Source organism: Mesoplodon mirus, assembly GCF_964341445.2.
Source record: "Mesoplodon mirus genome assembly, chromosome: 9".
Taxonomy (NCBI): Eukaryota; Metazoa; Chordata; class Mammalia; order Artiodactyla; family Ziphiidae; genus Mesoplodon; species Mesoplodon mirus.
The window spans coordinates 114415226-114423339 of NC_138985.1; positions in this window are offsets into that span (position 1 = coordinate 114415226).

An 8114-nucleotide genomic window follows, 5' to 3' on the forward strand; every position below is an offset into this window, starting at 1 on the left:
GTCCCCTTGCCCTTTGCCCCCGGGCACCAAGGGCATCGTGAAAAGCTTGGATGGGATTTTCAAACGCCAGCAGCTTTCACCCGGCAGTGTTGGGAGCCCGGGCCCTGGGGGCACAGCTTTCATGGCCGAGCCGCGGGCTTGGGCGCCGGGAGCGAGTGTGACGCGTGTGGTTCTCCGGTGACTGCAGTTTGCTCCATGTACCTGGTTGTGGTGGAAGGTGGTGCGGACTCCTGGGTGAAGAGTGAACTGGTGTTTGATGCTTAGTGTGGACAATGTAACCATGAAAGCGTAACGGGTTTGAAGCGCTGCCCACATGAATAAACTGTGAGCGTTACTGACTAACACGCACCTGCCATCGTTTATAAACGTCAGTTGTTAGTAATTAAAAAGAAAAGCGGTTCTTCTCTGTCATTTCAGTTATGAGAGATCAAGTGATGTTCTGGGGGCAGAGTCGGTTCTGAGATGCATTTACTGTAGGGTGGAGATGTTGTTTTAAAGATGACGTTGCCACTGAATGTACCATGTATGAAACCAGCGGCCTTGCTGACACCATGGGAAGCACGGAGATGAGCCGGCCATTCCTCCAGACTCTGTCTTGGCCGAGGACAGTGGTCACGTCCCGGGGCCGTGAAGGAGGCTCACTCCTAGGACTTGGAGCCTCTCCGAGTGGGGATCACCACGCACGACGCCCTGACGTGGTTCTCCTCAGCTGCTCTCAGCCCAGAGCTTCCCTGCTGTGGGCACCCAGGGGGAGGGCTGGCCCGACACGAGGAAGGTTTCAGGTCCTCAAGGCCGGTCCCCCAGGTTAGGACAGACACAGTGTCCGTGCCATGGGGCAGAGCCCCGGCGGTCATCAAGCTGCTGGGGACCCCACGTCCGTCTTCACACAACCCTGCTGCAGGCCGCTCCTGAGTGAAGAGGGGAGGCCCCTGGAGGGCAGGCCCACAGGTGGGTCCCGCTTTGGAGGAGAGGGGAGGGAGGGGGGCAGAACGAAACCAGCCCAGGGGTGGGCACAGAGCTTGTGGGGCTGGAGCCACCTCTTCCCCTGTGTTAGGAGGGTTAAGGGCTGCAAAGCTCACGTAAGAAACGTTCATTTTGAAATGCATACGCTTTCATAGGACCTGCCGTGTCCCGTCCCCAGTCTGATGGGGCAGCATTGAACCAGGAAAATGCTATGGAAGCATCCACAGGGAAACTCTTCCAGACTCTTGTTTGGGGCCTTCAAAAAGTGGGCCATATAACATTAATAATCACGCCTGATTTTTTTTTCTTTCACTTTTGCCAAAATGAGGTTTTATTTTGAAGGTTGTTTGACAGTAGGGAGACCTAGGATTCACCGGGCTCGGAATCCAGGTCACGGCTCTGCTCACGCCGGAGGTCCTGGTCACCCTGGTTGCCTCCGCGGAGCTTCTGCACCACTGGGAGCAGAAACTGCCCCTCCCTCCTTCCTCGCCATCTGAGTCTGCCACGCAGAGGCCATCCTTTCGGGTCGTTTGGTCTGCAGTTGCCCACTTGGAGGACCCCTCCGGGCGCACCCCTGTGTGCAGCGCCCTCTGGTCCTCACAGGTGTCGTCCTGGGAACCTGAGGATGGCGTGGGGCCAGAGTGGACGAGGACCGCTGGGGCTGTGGCTCTGGCCCTGCCACACCGCCCCCTCCATCCGGCACTGAGCAGCCGGGCAGCTCTGAACACCACACCGGAGGTGACGCGTGAGAGGCGGTGTGCCCCCCTCCTCGCGGACAGAAGAGAGACGGCACCGCTGAGCTGACGGAGGCCCGGCCGCGGGACGCGGGTGCCGGGGGTCGGGAGGGGCCGGGCAGGGCAGCCCCGCGGACGGCCCTGGCTCCAGGTGAGCAGGAGGCAAGGGCGGCTGCGGAGCTGTGTCTGCCCAGGAGGGCGGGTGGCGGCCCGCTTGGTCCTGCTGGTGGATGGGCCCTTCCCCCGCCTGGTGCGCAGAGACGAGACCGGGTTCTGGAGAGTGCGGTGTTTTCTTGTCATCGCGCTGCCCTCTGGGGAGTCCCTCCCTCACCCTGCGGCTGCTCCCTCGGCACAAGGACGGTCCACCTGGTACTCGGCGCCCAGCCACCTCAGGGAAGAGCCCGGCTCGCTCGGGGGCAGGTTTCCCCGGGGCCCGCCTCCCGCTGGGCCCCCGCAGAGCCCGCTGTGCTTGCCTGGCCTGGGACCTGGGGACAGACCCCCAGGATTGCGGGCTGTCCAGGGGAGGCGGCCAGTGTTCTCAGCCAGGTGACTGCCGTGAGCTTCGGGGACGCCGCAGGCGTGTCACCCCGGGTTGAGAGCAGGGGCCCGTGTCCCACGCAGAGGTCCGGGCTGCCGGCCCCCGCCCCGCAGGGCCTGCCCAGAGGCCTTTTGCCCCTACAGAGAGGGGCTGTCCCTTGGGACTCTTCCCCCACCCCCGGGAGCCGCTCCCGCTTGGGTTGAAGCCTGGAGCGTGCAGAAGATGCACGGGACCCGCTGGCCTCCCCCTCACCGGCCTTGGCCGACAACTGGAGACCACGACAGCCCTGCCTTTATCGCGGAGACGGTGGGGCGGGGGGGGGCCTGGCCCGGGGACCCTCCCCAGCCACCAGCGTCCAGCCCAGTGCTTTGCAGGGAGGCTGCTGAATACGTGTATTTTGAAGAAGTGAACGAATGAAGAGGCTGAGGAGGGGGCGCCCGGGGTCCCAGCCTTTGGAGGAGCAAAGTCACGGGAGGCTGCCGTGGCCCCGTTAACCGCCTGTCCACAGCTCTGCTATGAGCTGCTGAAGATGCCATGTTTTTTAGTCCTGGTGAAATACAGAGAACATAAAATGGACCATTTTAAACATTTTTCATTGTACAGCTTAGGGGCATTCAGCACAGTCACACTGTTCTAACAACATCACCACCATCATTTCAGCACTTGATCTAATCTTCCCAAACTGTGTCCCCGTGCAACATGACTCCTGTCCCCGCTGCCCCCCCGGGTCCTTCTTTTTGTCTCTGATTCGGTGACTCCAGGACCTCGTGTGAGTGGGGTCACACAGGGTTCGTCCTCCTGTGACTGGCTTGTCTCGCCCAGCATCCACGTTGCGGTGGGCATCAGATTTCTTGGCTGGGGGCTTCCCTGGTGGCGCAGTGGTTGAGAGTCCGCCTCCCGATGCAGGGGACGCGGGTTTGTGCCCCGGTCCGGGAAGATCCCACATGCCGCGAAGCGGCTGGGCGCGTGAGCCATGGCCGCTGAGCCTGCGTGTCCGAAGCCTGTGCTCCGCGACGGGAGAGGCCACAACAGTGAGAGGCCCGCGTACCGCAAAAAAAAAAACCACCCAGATTTCTCAGCTGAATCACATTCCGTGGTGGGTGACCACGGTCCCCGGAGGGGTGGACACTTGGGTCGCTGTCGCTGTGCCGCGTCCAGCCTGCGTCCTGATGTATAAGCAGCAGAGGGTCCGACCCTTCGGGAAACGTCCCGTCCTCTGGCGAGGCGTGTGCTGTGTCAGCTCCCGCCCCGCTCGGTGCATGGCAGGGCTGTTTTGCTGTCTGTGGGTCGGGGGGCAGCAGGAGTGGACGGGCCCATGGAGCGTCTCGGGCACCAAGCGAGCCCGAGGCTTGGCAGGAGCCGGAGACACGGGGCTCCTGCCTGGGCGCAGCCGGCAGAGCCTTTCCTGCCGCTGTGGCTCAGGGCCTGCCCGGGGCCGCTGCCTGCGCTCTGCTGCTCAGGCCGCCGCCTCCCAGTTGCGGGCGGTCCTCACGGCAGGCCCCCGACTTCCCGCTGCCCACCTGGAGCTGCTGAAAACGGCGGGGCGGGGAGGGCGTCCCGGGCCCGCAGCCAGGTGGCTCTGGGTGGACGTGTGGCACCAGGCCCCTTCCTGGGCCCGCCTCCCTGCCTCCTGCAGCTCGCACGGGCCCCGTGGCCACTGACCCCCCTCGGAGGCGCCCCTGGGTTTTCCGCTCAGTCTTGCCCGTGCCTGGGCCACCTGGGCCCCTCCCCACACCTGCTGCATCCACCTGGCTCTCAGCTGAGTCTGCCTGGGGTGGGAGTGACGGGTGTGGACACCAAAGGCGCCCCAGTGTTGGGTGGCTGCGGGACAGGCCCTGGGTTGGGTGTTAAGGTCTCACCAGGCATGGTTACCGCCGGGGGCCGAGGCCCCCAGCCCAACTAGAGACCCACTCTTGGTAGAGGCCACGTGAGGGCAGAGGGATAGTCCAGCTCGGCACCTGGACCAGGCCGCTGCCTCGGACCCCACTGCCGGGAGGGCGCCCAGCTTCTCAGATTGAGCCAACGCCGTGAATATTTGTCAGAAAATGGCTCAGTGTTTGTTTCATCCGAATTCCCCGCTTCTTCCCCAGGAAGACGTGGCGTCATCGACAAGCGGGTCCAGCAACTCTGAGCCGAGCCCTGCGGCGGGGGCAGGTTGACGGGTGAGGCCGCGTTTCCAGCAGCCGGTGTGGATGGCTGGCGGGTGCTGGGCGCTGGGCTGGGTCTGGAGGAGACGCCGGCGCCGCGTGCCCCCCGCCTGGCGCGGCCCTCGCCGCTGCTCCCCGACGTGGCTCCCCGACGCGGGGCGGCGGACGCCGCTTATCAGGGCCTGTCGGCAGCTGCTGCATCAGCGGATTCCTTGCCTCTGTCTCTGGGGTTTTCATAGGTTTCGCTTGATCAACAGCATTCATTCTTAGTGGACAAACAATTCAGTTTTGTGGCTTAGAAATTATTGTTTCTCTGGCTAAGTAGCCGTTTGAACAGTGACTGGGTGGCCCTGGGTGACCAGGACGATGAATCTGCCCGTTCCTGAGAAAGCTGATGTGCGTGGGTGTCGGCCAGGCGTCTGGGTCTGGAGTGGAGGCAGGCCTGGCAGAAACCCTGGCAGGAGAGGGCAGGGCTGCGGGAAGCAGTGAGCCCCTCAGTCCACTGGCCAGGCCGCCGAAACACTGCCCGTCCCTGGGGCGGCACTCACCAGGCCCCCCTGCCTCTTTCCTTGTTCTCCCTTGATCCCAGGTCAGGGTCCGCCTGCCCAGAGGGGGAGCGTGTGGCTTCCCAGGGCTGGCACTGCGATGCCCCCGGGATGGGACACCCAGGTGCTCTGGACTCCTGGCCATCAGGCGCCTGGCTGTGTCCCTGTCCTTTTACAAAGGAGACCACAGGCTCCAGGATGTCAAGTATGGTCCTTGATGTCCCCAGAGAGAGGAGAGGTGGGCTCTGAGCTATGTCTGTTGGACGTGAGGTTTATGCCCCAACCTACCTGGTCATGCTCAGCCAAGGCCAGAGGTGTTTCGTGCAAAGCTGGGCCAACTTGCCTGTCTTCAGGGTGGCTGGGGAGACAGCCTCCCTGAAGCATCGTCATCTCTTTACGGTTCCCTTCCTGGTGGGAGTGGTCCTGGGGGTCTTGAGCCACCTGCCCTGCCTGTGATGCCGCCCACTGAGCCTCCCCAGTGGGTGATGCCCGGATAGACGGTCTGGGCTTTATCAACCCAACTCAGGTGCTTTGAGGGTGAAAAGGGCTCAGGACTAACTTCGCCAGGGTGTCGGGCGTGTGTGCTTGGTTCCAGGCGCCTCACGTACCAGTTGCCAGGGAGCTGAGCATCCTGAGTTCTATTCGGCTTTTTACTTTTTTAACTTGGTAGTAGGGAGATTTTCCTACAGAAAAGTAGCTAGATTTGACAGTCGTGAGTGGGTGTGTGATTTGCAGACCATTTTAAAGTAAATCAAACACTTTGTTCTTAAATACGTCATACGCGTCTCCAAAAATATCACTCTTTGCACAGCCTCAGTACCATTATCGCACCTCAGAAAATTAACAGTAATTCCCCAGTGCCACCAAACTCCCAGGCACTTTCAAAATGATTTTTATGATGTTTTAAAACGATGCTTCACTCAGGACCACCTCCTCCTTTGTGGGTATGTTGCCTAACTCTGCATTCTTACCTTTTACGATGAGAAGTCTTCATCACGTGCAGTGTATATTTGAACGGACGGAGCACATGGCGCCTGTCAGTCTGTCTGGTCCAGATCCTCCCTTCACAGCCTGGACATCCTCTCCTTTTGCCTCTGAGTATCCACCATGGTCTCTCTCTCTGTTCTCAGCTGGAATTCTGTGAAGGCGGATTTTCCCGAGCCCACTCTGGGACCCTGAAGTGCAGTTTGTACAGAAAAGGCCTGATAAGTGTGGTGTCTTTTCCCTATTTTTCAGTCCTCAGAATAACGCTTGTTTTCCGACTTCCTCCTCGGACACCCAAGGGGACCAGTTACTTTCTCTTTTTAGTCTCAGATATCTTTCCTGTGTTTTGTCCATTGAAGCCACATCCCAGGGCGCTCTGGGTGATTGTGAAGGGTATGTGCATTTAACCAAGGGTCATCCCAGGACTCAGAGTAACCCTGGGGTGCTGGGCTAGGCCTGGTGTGTGTGTGTGTGTGAGTGACAGAGACTGAGGCAGAGATGCCGCAGGAAGCTCTGGCCTGTGGACTGCCTTCCTCAGGAGGGCACCGTGGCCCCCTGCAGACACCGCAGAGGGCTGGGGTGCTGTGCTGTGAGAGGGAAGTCCATTTGTTGTCAGGGCCCTGAGATGTTAAAATCCTTTGGGAAAAGCTCACAGGGCTGAACGGATGGGATGGGAAGACAGCACGACCTCTCCCGTGGCCCAGAGTAGCCCAGGTGGGAGGAATTGCAGGCCTAACTTCCAGTGACCAGCAGAGGCCAGGCCCAAGGCTGCTCTTCTTCCTTCCTGGGTCGGCTTCTGCCACCAGCTCCTTCCAGATTACCACGGCTGTTGGTCGTGGAGGAGAGGCCACCAATGGTGATTGGTCCACCCACCCACCCCCATCATCCATCCATCCACCCATCATCCATCCATCCATCTTCCATCCATCCATCATCCATCCATCCATCCATCCATCATCCATCCATCCGTCTACCTTCCATCATCCATCCATCATCCATCCATCCATCCATCCATCCATCATCCATCCAGGGCATACCAGTCATGCGTCTGGTGTGTGCAGGCTTGTTGGGGGCACAGCTGTATGAGCTGCAGCCTGCCCTGCAGGTGGGACCACATACACTGTGCACAGGCAGGAGGAGGAGACCCCCAGTCCTGCCTTCTCAGGCCCCATCCTGGCAGGGGGCTCAGGCAGTGCAAGAGGAGCTCCCTGGAGGGGCATCTGCTGCCGGGGGGTGTCGGTGTGTGGAGGCGGGCAGATGGTCCCGGTGAGGAGAACTCGTGGGGAGGAGGGTCTGGGCCAAGTAGGACGGGGAGCAGTGGGGTGGAGGAGCCAGGTCGGTGCAGCTTCCACGACAAGCAGAGTCTGGCCTCGGCACTGAGCCCAGCAGAGCAGGCCTGGCCTGAACACGGCCGGCCGGAGGAGAGGGCGCCGGGCTGACTGATGCCTCCTGCTTCAGGCTCCCTGTCGATGGGCCAGCGATGGGCCTGCCCTGAGGACCACGTCCGCCCATGGTGGGCAGGGCAGGGCAGGCTTGCCCCATGAAAGCCCCTCCCAACGTCAGAGCAGGTCCTTTGAGCTCAGGCCTGAGTTTGGGCCACGGAAGCAGCAGGAACCAGGTCTGGGGATGGGGGGGAGCGGCGACAGGGTGACTTCCCAGGTGCCCACTCGCTCTTGCAGGAAATGGCCGCTGCTTCAGCACTGGCGCCATCTGTGTCTTCTGGCAGCCTTGAAGTTGCCACCTGTCACTTGACAGGGATCACTTCTCACCTGACAGGTTCACCTGTCTCCTGGCAGCTCTCCCCTGGCTCCAGGGGCGGGTCCTGCCCCCTCCGCTCGGCCGTCCTTCCTGGATGCTGCTGGAGGTACCCTCGCCCCAGCGTCTTGTCCACCCTCGAGCGGCGCCGAGCAGGCCTGGAGGACGCTTGCACAGGAGAGGAGTCCAGAGGGAGAACTGGGATGTGGGGCCGCACCGAGGACGACCCCCGGGCAGAGCAGCCCGGGCACGGGACCAGTCAGGCCACGAGCATCCTGCGGCCCATGGCCACAGCTGATTGCTCGGCCCCGCCGCCCAACTCCCGGAGACCCCACGTCCTGGCAAGGGGGTCCACGTCCCAGCCCGGAGCCTGTGAGGAAATCGGGTCTTTGCAGATGCCGTCCATCTAGCTAAGGACCTGGTCTTGCGGGCTAGGGTGGCCCCAGTG